This window comes from Amblyomma maculatum, chromosome 2 (genome assembly GCF_055883805.1).
Source record: "Amblyomma maculatum isolate TAMU_Amacu chromosome 2, ASM5588380v1, whole genome shotgun sequence".
NCBI lineage: Eukaryota > Metazoa > Arthropoda > Arachnida > Ixodida > Ixodidae > Amblyomma > Amblyomma maculatum.
Window position 1 is genome coordinate 205,471,783 of NC_139345.1, and position 14,446 is coordinate 205,486,228.

At 44.8% G+C, this 14,446-nt stretch overlaps 1 protein-coding gene across 1 annotated transcript in view; it reads left to right on the top strand.

Moving 5' to 3' along the window:
- The window catches only part of LOC146201109 (uncharacterized), a 140,043-nt gene that overhangs the window by 79,614 nt on the left and 45,983 nt on the right, over positions 1-14,446 (top strand). The gene's annotated exons all lie outside the window — the stretch shown is intronic.

Below are 14,446 nucleotides of genomic sequence, written 5' to 3' on the forward strand. Positions count from 1 at the left end.
CGCTGCATGAAGCTGTTTTCGTCCGCTGACATCATTCGGTGGCGGACAGAGTGCGCGGCCACTTACGTCGCCCCCGCGGAGACGATGAAGTGCCAAAGTTGCCCATTAGATGTGTCTAGCCTAGAGCGTACACACCTATTTCGTTGTCCTTTAAGTGCTGTTCTATTATATTTGACAGTCCTTCTACCTTCTTTTATGTTTATGTAACTACTCCTGCTGTTAAACTTCTTTTTTTTATTTTCTTTCTGTTTTCTAATCGCGACGTTAAAGACATCGAAAAGCTACACAGGGCCACTCTTCGCACCATTACTGGGCTTCCTAAGCACACGAAGAATGAAGAGCTGCTTAGGCTGGTCAGCATACCACCCATACAAGACATTATAAGAGAAGCAAAAATAAGAATGCGATCCCGACTGGAAAACACGACCCAAGGGCAGCAGATCATGGCATGGGACAACCGAATCAACATCGCTCTAAGGCCCCTGGGGACAGACACTTCACCCCCGTGGGAGGCGCCGGTAATGGCACTAAGGCCACAACGACCTATTAGTAGACGGAATGTGGTAGCTAGGCAACTGTTAGCACAGAGAACTGCCCTCACAAGACCACTCAATACAATAGACATCTACACTGACGCTGCAATTAGAAATGAAAGGGTGAGTGTGGCATGGGTGTGTGTGCCAGCGCCTCAGCACAACGGACAGCACACGTGCCACCTACCTGGAGGAACAATTTTACACTCCGAGTTGCTTGCCATATGGGGAGCCATAAACACCATTACGACCGCTGCAGCCAGAAAAGATAACTTCAATGGATATCGAATTTTAACCAAATCATATGCAGCGATTGCAGAGCTGACGGCACCAACTACAGACGACGCAGTGGCCAAGGACATCAGAAAGATGCTGAAGGGAATGCGGGAAGTTGGAATAGAAATTCAAATTATATGGACACCGGGACATACTGGCACAGACGGGGGAAAGGCAGCCGCGCAAGCGGCCGCCGCGCAAGCGGGTGGGCTTGCTGAAACGTACAATGCCCCACACCCCAACTCCATGCCTAAACCGATAGACTTAAATCCTTACCAAACAATGCTCACTAAAGGCTCCCCTGGCAGATCGATGATGCACTATGTACGCACCAAAATAAAACACGACAGTAAGCTTAGATTACATGAAGCGACACCAACGCCGGTGTTTGAGGACACGAAAGGGCTCACTCGACCACAAGAAATATTTCTCAACAAAGTAATAACAAACGTTGCTTACACACCGCACATACTTGACAAGTGGTTTCTCCGAAGACACGAAACACTCAAACACAACATATGCACGCACTGTCAGGAACAGTGTACAGCAGACCTAGAACATCTTATATGGCAATGTCCATCGTTTTCACGAGGAAGAAACAAAATTGCGCATATTCCACACGATGACATGCCCACATTAGCAGGTCAGGTTATATCAAGCACCGAAATACAACACTCCATTGCTACATACGGCAGTGAGAGCGGCCTGCTTCGAGTAGTGTGAGAGAGGTCGACTTACAGCGCGAAGATCGGACGCTTGGCAAGCAACAAGCAACAGCTTGAAGAACCGTTAAGACGAAGTTACACTCCCATCCCTAACCCCCCAAGAACCCTAACAGCGGCCGAGAGCCATCCCTTCCTTTCAATAAAGGCTTCATTCATTCATTCATTCTGGACCGTTCTTTTTCACACTTCATTGGGCCCAGCCTCCATTATTACGCTTTCTTCTGCTTCACTGCCAACTACTCTTGTGGCTGCAACCCTCGCGGACACCCTTAAAAGCTACTGCCCTGCCCGCCAGACGCCAGCGATTTTTGCTCCCACCCTTTCATTTAAATGAATGCCATCTCGTCGAAGCACTTTGCTAAAGCCTGCTCTACGCACTTCCCTGTTTATTTCTAAGATTTCTAGCCCTTTCACCAGGCTTAACTTCCTCATCTCTTGATCGAACCTCACCAGGCCTTTTCAACCTTTCTATTCTGTCCTAGCATTTCCGGCACTATGCACTCCACAATATACACCTGCTCTGCTGTTCCTCTGATGTAATCAACTCCCTGAGATTTGCAACGAGCAACTCGACTATAGCTTGATATGTTAGATTGTGTTACAAGATCCCCGTTATAACTACCTGGCAACTTTCTCGTTGCCTCCCAACTGATGGCTCCTGATCCCGGTTTTCTGTGTCGTCTTCTCCTTGAACGTCTTTGCTCCTTACCTCCACCTTTTTCCCGACTTCTTGAGTGCCACTTTTGAATAGGCCTCCCGTCCCAGCCTCGCCTCACCTCCTAGGGTGCCTCGATGCCTTTGCTTCCACTTTCATGGCGAGGACACCCTTTGTACTACCCCGCGCCGCCGTCTTCCCTTCGCGGAGGCCCGTTCGACAGCTACATGCAGTGAATAGTGTTGCGGCGTGTGCGGTGGTCTTGCAACTGCATACACGATTGAATGTGAAAAATCGTGTATTTTGTTTTTCTCCTGGTATAATTTGACCTAGTGGTTCGAGCCCCGTTTTATGGTTAATGGGGTCGATGCGACCTGAATTAAATGAACAAACTATCGCGAGCTGATGTGCTCTTCAGGGTGCTGGCTGCCGTCAAAACAGCCCACGGCTATTTTATTTTTCTTAGCAAGAATGCAGAGCATAAATATCTCCGAACTTCACTGAGCAATGCTACGCTCGTTGTACAAAAATGCAGACTGCAAAGCGATTTCGAGAGGATATCAGTAGCAGGAAATATTATCTGCGAAAATTAACCATTTTTGCGGATTTATTTTTTTTTTTCGTTCACTTTTCTTTAAATTTGTTTCCAATAGAAATATCGCAGTTACTATAAATAGGCTGTTGGTCAAATATTTTAGGGGAATCCCCCAAGGTGGAGTAGATGCTAATGAGTAATTACTCTTTTATTATAAATAGGCTGATAATACAATGCAATGACTCCCTGCTGATGAATATAGAAGTCATGTTACCTGAGCATAAATTTTATTTATTGCTTATTTTTGTTTACTGCAAATTAACAACAAAAAACAAGGTGAAAATAGTTACAAGCGACTGATTGCTTGTGAAACCCGAGGAAATCAAACTTCATTGCGACCAACAACTATTATCTCATCCAGCGTACCTAAGCTGTGCAAAGAGCAGCCCGGCTCTGGCCTGCACTGCCTTGCCGCGGGCTTTTACTTCGTTTACCGAGCAGACGACCAGGGCCATGGTGAATTGGTTTAAGAGGTTCCTAATTGGTCGAGTAGCCTTGTCCGGCTCTTGATCCTCGAGAACGTCTTTAAGGCCCGCATGAAGCATGACTAAGGGGCAACCCCTTGCCGCTCTTTCCATATGTATTTCTGAGCTAAGCTGTGGTCATCCGTAAGTGTGGCTGAAGCAGCGCATCGTTGCCGCACTCGGCCTGTGCTCTCTTCCGGTGGAGGAGAGCTCTCGCTATGTGCTCGGCGTTCCTGCCCCACAGACAAGGGCTCGGAATTCGCTTTGCCACCCCCTCTTCCGTGGGAGCTGTTTAGGCGGCGTTGCTGCTGTTTGGTGCGGACTGTCTGTCCTGGTTATGAAGCTTCTGTCGCATCTAGTTGCGGAGCAGCGCGTCAACATTTTCGGTGCTTAAGGGTCTGAGTTTCTGGGTTCAGTGGCATGGGTTTTCTGGTTGTGCTTTGTCCCATCGATCAGTGCCTTGGGGCAGTGAGCCATTGCCGTCTTGGCTTGTGTGGGCTTCCACCGGTTTACATCCAGATAGATAGGTTCTTATCGCAGGGCTACGCAGACCGCCGTCCTTTTCACTGGTGGCCGGTGGCGCCATGGCCTCGGTCTGACTACCGGCAGTTGTGCAGGGCGTTAGGTTGCTCCGCAGGGGTAGCGTACTGGTAGGCTCCATATGCTATTGGTCTCCAGTTCTGGATGCCTCATTTGTCAAGTCTCTCGAGGTAGGCGATAGGGCCGCTTCACCCTCCGTGCCCAGAAGCGGATGAGGACTGTTGTCTGCGTTTGGATGGGGAGGCTCAACTACGCTGGCACTGACTCTCACGTTCCTATTGTCGAGACCATTGAACCTGCGCTCGGAGGCCATCCGCCACATTTCTAACTCCTCTAGAAGAGCCCTCCGCACCGCTCACTCTTCATGGAACCCGAACGGCCTACCTCCATTTCTGTGTCCAAGTGTGATGCGGCTGTAAGGCGGCTCGCCAGTCGTTAGTCGTCTCTCGGCCGTCGAGGCCAATGAAAAGGGCATTGATGGTCTGCAGACGCTTTCGAAGAGTTGTCAGCTTGGTACAGAAGCTGCAGATGAAGGCACCACTGGCTGCTGCCGAAGTCGAGTTGGCGAACGGGGTCTCATCAATGAACACCCACCTGTCGCATAAGCCGCACTAAATGTCCGGGGTGACCCTCCGTGGCTACCTCTCGTTCTTTTTCGGGCGCCCCGTCATGGTACTGTCGGTGAAGGATCAAACCTCGTCCGAAAGCAGGGCAATGTGGAAGCTAACTGACGAACAGCGCTACCCAGTGTCGCCAAGGCGAAGCCTGTACCTGGATGCCATGCTCACAGATAGCGGCACACGTCGAGCGTTGCATAGGCGTAACTGTTGCACGCCTCCGACGCCGGGTTCCAGTGATCGACCAGATGTATCTGAGCGCCTCTGAAGTTCTTCGAGCGGCCTACGCTCCACAGATCCCGGTGATCCCTAACACGGCGTTGTCTAATGCCCAACACCTGTCGTCAGAAACGACGTGGGTGAAACGCACATGGACACAGGAACACACGTGAGACGCATAAATTCACACACTCACCACGTGAACCACCACTCAAAAAACGCTCACTCCCGGCTAGGAACGCACACGCCATGGACATGCGCGAAAACGCACACACATTAATCCACAGGCACTTGAACACACACCCACATCACGTATACACCTCACGATGCGGCGCTCATCTTGGCATCTCGGGCAGAGCGGCTCCTAATGTAGAGCGCCATCTGTGACTGGAAAGTACAAACTGGGGCTACTCCATTCCCTGCTTTCGTTGCGTGCGTCGCGCGCGCTCTCTTTTGTAGGCGCACGCGATCCCGCTCGCGCTGACGCGCCGCAAGGTAACAACTCAACTGCGCATTGAAGACCCGCCAGACTGCCACGCATTTCCGCAAATCAAGTACAATTAAAAGAGAGATAATAATCACGTCTACCTGAAAAGTAGACTGATGAAGACGAGTTATACTAAACCGCGAAATGCATTTGAAAAGTGAAAGAAAGCTTTTTGCACGATGTGCACCTTGATTGAAATCCGCTATGTAGTTACACTATCAGATTTAATATGTTCAAAATATGGAAAAGGACTATCACCACTGTGCAATAAAGTGACACACTCGATGACTGCCATCGCTTGTTGCAGAATATGAAGCATATATTGTTCCCTTTTTTGCTGTACGACCTTACTAAGCCAAAATATATGCGTTCAAAGAGTGTATATATGGAGCGAAAAAAGCGTTTCTGTACGGCCAAGTATTTCAGCAGACTGAACAGTGTGCTGATGTTGCAATACGCATACTCCATTCGCCGAGATATTGCCCTCTCGCTCGTTCATGAAGCCGACGAAATTCAAGCTCAGCGAAAGCAGGCTTACTGTTCATCTCGTTTATTTTGGTTTTATGCAATGTTTGCACTTCATTGCTCTGAGAATAGAGCTTTGCACAATATAAAACCAGCGCCACGAATGGGGCATTCCCTATGAGAGGCGTCGATCCAAAGGCGCACTCTTATATCGCACTTGTCTACATAATTTGTCTACAAAATTAGAGCATTATGGTTTTCGTGGAGTTTCTGGTAACCTTCTCAAGTCATATTTAAACCACCGTAAGCAATGCGTTGTGATTGACGAAGCTCACTCTTCTCTATTAAATGTCACTTCAGGTATGCCGCAAGGCAGCATACTCAGACCGGTTTTATTTAATATCTACATAAATGATATAGTAAACACCAGCACACTTGCATCTTACATCATTTATGCGGATGACACAAGCATTTTTTTCCAGTCAGCTAGCATTGAAGAACTCACTGATTTCGCAAATGTTAGTTGCAAAATTCTCTCAATGGACTCAGATAAATAGACTACAAATTAAAGTTGCTAAAACAAAAGCCATATTATTTTCTCCTGTGCAGAAGGTTATTAGTCAGGTTATTGACATAAAACTCGGTTCCGAACAAATACAAGTCGTTAAAGAAATAAAAACATTGGGTGTGACATCCAGTCAATATCTAAATTGGAATGCCCACGTGGAACGCGTGACGGGAAACCTGGCAAGAGCTTGTGGCGTGCTGTGTAAGTTTAGAATGATGCTTCCGACTAAAATTAAGTTAATTCTTTATAACTCAGTGTTTGCTCCCCATATTAACTACTGCAGTCTTGTATGGACCGACGCAACTCAATCCAACCCTACCAAATTAATGCTAATACAAAAGAAAGCAATTCGTCATGTAGCAAATGCCTCATATGATACCCATACAAGAGAACTTTTTGCTTTGTTTAAGGTACTCCCCATACACCAGTTACATAAACTTAACCTTGTTATGAAGTACAAACACAGTGTTCAAACTAACAATGATGCTTTCCTCAACTTATGTAATTTACATCGACCTTTAGAAGTGCCCTACATATTCATAAAAAGAGAATACTGGTCTATACCCTCGTCCCGCACTAATCAGGATCGATAAATGGCGTAATACTACATGCCTACATAAATAAAACTTGAAATTTCTCCAACCAACACTTTAATTTTATAAAACCCGACGTTTCGGAGCCGGCTCGGCTCCTTCTTCAGGGGTGCATGACGCGGGGCTGCGTGCAGCTATAAGTAAAGGAATGGTCGAGGGGGAGAAGAAGGTGGGGGGGGGGGGGAGAATGGGAGGGGGTGAGATGTGTGTGAAAGGAATGAGAAGGAAGGAGGGGGGTTTAGACGAGTGAGGGTGCCGCAGGTGCAGGTGTGCTCGCTGGCGACTTTTTTCTTTTCTTCTGTGAAGTGGCCAGGAGAGTTTAGTTATCAAGTTTTATTTAGTTATCAACCCAACCAGACAGGCAAATCTGTCGAAATGTTTAACCTTACATGCCTACATATTTGAATTTCCTACAAAATCAAAATATAGATATAAATAATCTTAGCAAATACAAGAGGCAGAAATACCTTATTCTTGAAGACATCTGGTTTTAATTATGTTCATCTCTCCGACACAAATTGCTTTTGTACTGCGGATGTATTGTAACTTTTTGCCATCGTCTATTTTCCTGCTTCTATTACAAGAACTTGTGTACACCCGATTGTATTTTGCCGTTTGGAGCTGCTGCGCGGTTATTTTGTTTTCCTGTTAGATATGTTTCTTTTGTTTTCTGTGCGTTGAATTGTGAATTGGAATGAATTGTAACAGTCTGTTGGCCTTGTCAATCAGGGGTGGGAGCCTCGTCAAGCTACTGCGTTTGTAGCGTTTTGCTCCTACCCTAGCATTTCTTTTCTGTTCCTCAGGACAAAATGCTAATAAAGTAGATTTGATTTGATTTGACTTGACACATATGTTTTCGAATTTGAGAAAATCTAACAAGGTTGACGACTTGGTGAGTTAGTAATGATTCATTCTAAACCAGCCATTTTAAATCATTTTAAACCCATCCCTTTGAGGTATGTACCCGCCGAACCTTTTCCTCTTTCCTGCAATTGCTCCATTGGCAACCTGCAATGGAGTTTGCTAGACATGTGGCGCCACCTGGCGGCCGACGAGAGCTAATACTGAGGCGGCGCAGAAGCTGACGCCATGTATGTTGTGGCCGCTGTGTTCCTTCTGCGTTCGCGTTTTGTTATCCCAGTGAGTGTGATTTACTCATTTAGTGACTTCGGGGGTCTCGTGTGATGCTTTGACTACTACGGACGTGAACAAGAACAAAAATAAGCGCAGGGGCGGCGAGAAAGACTGTCACAATCGCGAAGCAAACTAAGCGTACCGCTTGCTAGGAGAACCTGGGGAGAATGATGAAAGAAGGGGATAGTGGCTGTGAGAGAGTAATGTAACTGAAATTCGTTTTGTTATGGGGCCAATGACGTACAGACGACAAGGAGCTAAAATAAGACGATTGCCTGTTGAGCGGAGGAAACAGTATAAACTTCTGACTCGGGGAGTCGCATGCTGGTTGGGGCACTCTCAGTACGCGCTCCGCGCTGTAAAATCTGGCGTGTACTGGTATATTCTGTGCAAGATCGAGTGGCATTGTCATTTTAAAGGGCGTAACGTCCAGAAAAGCAATGAAGTCGCGCAGCAGCAGCATGGTATTCCAGCCCCGGTTCATCGGAGGCGAAATAAAAAAAATGCTCGTGGATCTGTGAACCGGATTTCTAATGCGGTGTCTATTCGGAACCACAAAGCGAAAATATGTTCAAAACTTCCAATTACAGAATTGAATAAGCATATTTATCTGTAAATCAGTTCTTAAGATGCTGATAAAGTCGGAGTGGCGAACTGTGGAGGGAGGCCCGTGATACTCCGTAGGCTGTGGCTAAAGGTACGTTGGACGGACCCGATGAATGGTCTTAAAGGTACGTCCGACGGACCCGGTGCGTTTTTATTCGGGATACGTCGGACGGATCCGGGAAATATTTTTCAGAGGTACGGCGGACGGACCCGGTCGGTGGGGTTCAAGTTTAACATCCGACGGACCCTATGCATTTTTCTCCAGGATACGCAAGGTAGATGGATGGAGATGGGCCTTTTGGACTTGGGATACACCGGAAAAGCCGGATGTGTAGATCGTAGTGTTGTAGTCATGGAAGAAGGAAAAATGGTTGTAGTGGTTACTTGGTAGCGATAGACAAATGTAGCCAAATCGAAGTTGATACGAGGTATGCTAGGTCGACTAAGTCCAAGTAGTCCAAGCACGGTGGATCCAAGCATACGTGACATTTGAAATTATGAAGAACAGTCCAGTGGCAAGAATAGTGCCTAGAAAGGGTGATGGACTACGTGATGGCATGATGATAGATTTAAGTGAGTTGGACAGCGGCAGAGTGGCAAGCACGACCAGAGCGCAAGCGCATGTAATCGCGGTGTTGACGGCCAGCCCGCGGCGCGCACGCCCGCTCATTTGGTCCTCGTTATCATGTGGATTATCGTCTACGACAGTAGTTATCTAGTTTTGATTCTTCAAAGTTTACTCACTTCAACCTGCGATGAGATGCGTCACGTAACGCGTCGCTAATTTCTCCCCGTATTGAGCTTTATATGTGCTTTGCGGTGCTGCAAGTTCTACATACATACAAGCGGCGCTGAAAAAGCTAGGTACCGCCGATGTGTGTGTAGCCCAAGCATCGCGTCATCCTTGTTTGTTGTGCGAATGGAGCTGTAGGCGCCGGTTTGTGCTTTCCGTGAGATGCTATGATGACCATGCTACGTCGTAACGAAAGTGCTGTGTGAGACTGCGAGTGCCGTGATGATGTGATACGTGCGCCGATGTCCGGACGGACATCAGCGTGTCCATTTATGATCGCCGATGTTCCGAGTGCATGCCAGTGTTTATTAGGTGCAGTGGTAAGTCCAAAAACGTGGCGGAAAGAGATTCAGACGCGCTGTGCAACAGTCGACCACAATAAGTCATCGCAAAATTTGTTATCAGACTGCACTACAGAACTCAAAACTCGGAAGATGTGGTGTTTATACAAAGTACACTCCTATTGTTTACAGTAGTGTGTTTTGAAGCCTCGAAAAAAAATTAAATAGCAATACTTTAACCTGGCCTTGCACAAAGTTGTTGGGAATGCAAATGATACATATGCATGATATGATATGACATATGATATGATATGATATGATGCAAATGATAAAAGGAAATATACGCTTGGCTTATTCCTGGATTTTCGAAAAGCATTTGATTGTGTACAACATGATATTTTATTAAGTAAATTGGCTGATTATGGAGTCCGTGGCGTGCCATTAGATTTATTAAGAAGTTATCTGTGGAACAGGCTACAGTTTGTACGAGTTAATAACTGCTGCTCTACTAACATGGTTATACGGCAAGGTTCTTCAAAAAAAAGCTCTTCGAGCTATTGAAGGTTATTACGGTATACCGCGTGACTTGCCTACAGAACCCTTATTTAAAAAATATGCCATATTAGCCGCTAATCAGATTTACTACTTTCGTCTTCTGCAGTACATTCACCATAATAGGCTGTATACTAATCTACCTGATAGACCTACAGTAACGTATGACCTGCGAACACGAAAAAAACTTGTACCTATTACCCGAACCAACTATGGAAAACAGAAATTAACTTTTCAGGTGCCATCCCTAATCAACAACACACCAAATGTAGAATTTTCATTGGCAGCTATGGTATTTAAAAAGAACGTAAAAGAATATTTAAATGAATATCCCCTATAATTGCAATGGTGGTAGTAACTGTATTTTCTCATATGTAATCTTTTTTGTGTAAATATTTTTTGGTTTTAGTGAAAATATTTATGTTATTGACAGCGTGATCTGTTGATTTGTATATCTAATGAATACTGCATGTATTCATATCTTTTACATATCGTATGTAAGTGTTGCAAAATGTTTTTTTTTATTTTATTTTGTATACACTAGAGGTGTGTGCTGTTGTCTGTTGTTATCTGTTTTGGGAGCCAAGGCCCAGTCAGGCTTGCCGCCTTTTGCCTTGGCTTCCCCTTTCTTGTAAAAGAAAGAAATAAAACAAACAAATAAATACAGTTTTTGCATGTTGGAGTAGACAGAAAAATAAGTGCCCAGCCCACACTGTCGAGACATTATTACAGGTGAAATGGTTCAGGCTTCTGGGAAATGTTAGCTGCCTGTCACAGCATCTTCCTAAATGTTCAGGCTTTGTACTATTGTTGAAGGCCACTTTATCATTAATACAGGCACGAATATGGTTCATGTATTAATGACGTGCTTTTTCAATGTATTATGTCTTTTTTTTTTTCAGTTTTTATCTTAATTTCTTTTAATTTTTGGTGCTAGACAAACGCAAATGGTTCACTTTTAAACTTCTCAGTCCTAAGCTGAACATAAATATCTGCCATGCATGTGACAGCTAGAATGCAGGGCCCGTATTACGCGTTGTTATCGAAGTGTTGCTATCTCACGTGACCTCGAGTCATCTGATTGGTCGAAACGCCGGAACCGGGTGGTGCCACTACGGAACCGGAAGAGGTAGCAAAATCATGTTCCGGCGTTTCCACCAATCAGGTGACTCGAGGTCGGGGAGATAGCGACGCAAACTCGGAATATGGGCCCTGGAAAAGTTGACGTGTATAGCATGTACGTATACACTGCGACATCTCAGTGACCCGTTCAGCTACTTGCCCCAAGGTCGTGATATTTAATCCCAGTGATGGCAGCCGCACTTTGGTGGAGGCTAAATGCAAACGCATTTGTTTCCTGCGAGATGTCAACGCAAAGTACAAAGTACAGGCAGCCAATTTATCTAGAGCTCTCCACTGCAGTATTCTTCATAGCTACATATGTCACTTTAGGATGTGAAACCCTACATGCCACATGTAGGATGCGTTGTTTTTAGATTTTGTAACCTCTCATCTAGGTTGCACAACATTTGACTAATTGTAGTTCTCGAACAGTTGTTGAAGATGAAACCAAAGCAGTTCTTGGTATGGTTTCCCGCTTGGATTAATTGGCTAATTGCAGTTCTTTGAAACTTGCATCACTGCTAGACAGTTCAAATAGCAGGCAGTTGAATTACAGGAATGATGTGGATCATGCATTTCAGTTGACAAATGGAAAGTAATGGTCCCCTCCATGCATGCATCGGTACCCTTAGAAAAATACATAATCGGGTGTGTGATTGTGACACATATCAAGGGTCGACAGAAAGCCATGTGGAGCCAGTGTGATATTCTTCATGAAGACTAAAATAACATTGTACAACAGCTGCTGTCCATTGCAGAAAACTTTGGTCATTTTGTGTGTGATTAACTGACCATGAATAGCATTTTAATCAGAGTGATATATAATGTCTGGATTGGCATCCTAAAACAAACTATGAGGGACGCTACAGTTGAGGGCTCCGGTATAATTTCGACCAAGTGGGGTTCTTTTACATGCACTGACACCACACAGTGCATGACAGCTTATTGTTTTGCCTCTATTGAAATGCCTCTGCTGTGGCTGGAATCAAATCTGCATCCATGGGTTCAGCAGCCAAGCACTTTAACTACCGAGCCAGCACAACAGGGTCAAGTTATATAGTGCACGCCATTACATTTCCTTCTGGCCTGTGGTTTCCTTCGCAGAACTAATATATACAAGAAAAAGTAAATAGCAAGTAGTTTTATTGCACATTATATTCACATGTCAGTAAACATTCTCTAGAATGAAATTTCTCATCTTACAAAAACAAAACAATGCACTCACTGCACTCCAATTGTTAATGGGCAATGTTGCATCTATGCTACTACACTGCACTTCTAACAAAAAAAAAAAACCACAAGCCTCCCATCTGCTTTGGCCAATCACTTGATGAAACTAACAGAGACAGATGTTGCACACCACAGACTGGTAGTCTCGCAACATATCTGCATTCGTTGAATTTAAATTTCATGCTTTTCCACTTAGCTTCAACTGTTGCCAGCATTACTAGTCACCCATCTTTTGTGAATTATTTTTTACGCTGTTCATACCAGCATCCTTCTCAACGGTGGTGTCGGGCATTCTCGATGCTATCATTTGCACATCCTCCTCACCTGGAAGAATGAAGAAAATGACAAGCCTTGAGCAGAGAAAAAATTAAGGAGGCACCTAATCTCCACCTGTAAGGGTATGATGCATCAGTGTTAATTGCTCTTGTCTGAGAGCCCATTGTGGATTCCCATTCATTTACATGCCCTTTGCTACAAACTTAATCACTAATTCCTTAATCCTTCTCTCTGTTATCTCACACATACTCATTAGCATATGGTCGTAGGCTGCCTTGTTATGTGAGACAACCTGGCGTTGACCTCTGTAAGCATCGCGTTAAATAAACTGTACAAACGTGCCTCCATGGCCTAGGAGTAACCTTTCTTACCCGAAGCTGAAACGTCCCGGGACATATTTCAAAATATAACTTTGTAAGTTCGAGTTAACAGCTCCTGCCATGTCGTGTGGCCTCGTGACAATTGGTTCGTGGTACTTTTGTCTTGTGCACAGGGTCTGTCTGTTAACCATGGTGGCTAATATGCATGAAAAATACATTTTTGCACAAACATTGGTGGCAAATCGTCAAGTGGTGCACTGCAGATTCTGAAATGTATACCTATATGCAGGCCAGGGCGGCATCATCACATGGCATAAGCAAGAGTTCTGTCGGTACCTGCAGTTACATGGCATTCCAAAGCCCAATAAAGGACCACCTCAGACAATGGTTGTTGTTACCACAAGACCTGTTCTAACAGCGTGCTGGCACCATTCCACTGAGTGATGGACATATATATGCATACCTTAGGTAGCTCATGATTATGGGTCTCGTTTATTCCTATTACTTCCAAGGAGTTCCTGTTGTCAGAAGCCCTACACTTTATGAAAGCGGGACAGCTGTCTTGAAAGGTAAGGAAAAGAAATAATCAGGTTACCTTACCACAAGGCTAAATTACAGAGGGTGAATATGCTGCATGAAGATACCAAGAAACTTGTACAAAGAAAATTCAGAGCGAAATGGCAAGATTTTTAAAACATTGAAATAAACAAACTAAACTTTGTCAAACCTGTCATCGAGGAGGGGAAATCATACAGTCATCAAAAACACATCATGGAGTATATTTTAGGTCATGTTCACAAAAAACACACCCACGCCTGACACGCAGCTTCATACTTATGAAAGATGACAAACCAGTATGCAAGGAGTGTGGATATGAACAAACAATAAACCATATCTTACTCATATGTGTGCCAGACTCGAGAAAATAAGAGGAAAACATTTTGTACAATTTTGCAACATACCTTTCTATCCCAGCATGAGTCCAAATTCCCTGCGATTTTAGTTTCCTAAAATGAAGCAATGTTCCTGAACAAGCCACATCATAAACAACACTAGTCATTACACACAAAATAAATACATTAAACCTTATTCTTGGTGCATGGCAGCATTAGTCGCTTATGCACCATAAAAATCAACACAACGCTTATAAGCTTTCGGTCTTATTCACCTGACAGCACTGTCATGCGGATCTAATGTACCAGCGATCGGAAAGTGACCTTTTCCAAATGCTAGCAAAAATTTAAAAACTGACTGTGAAGGCGATTATACAGATCTCTAAAGACGCGCTGGTGTTTGGTTTTGACTGGAGTACTCAAGTGTTTTATCAGCGTCCACCTGCTTTGTTTGTTGGAAAGCCTGTAGTGAAAGTGTTCAAGAAGGCATTTTTGAACAGTG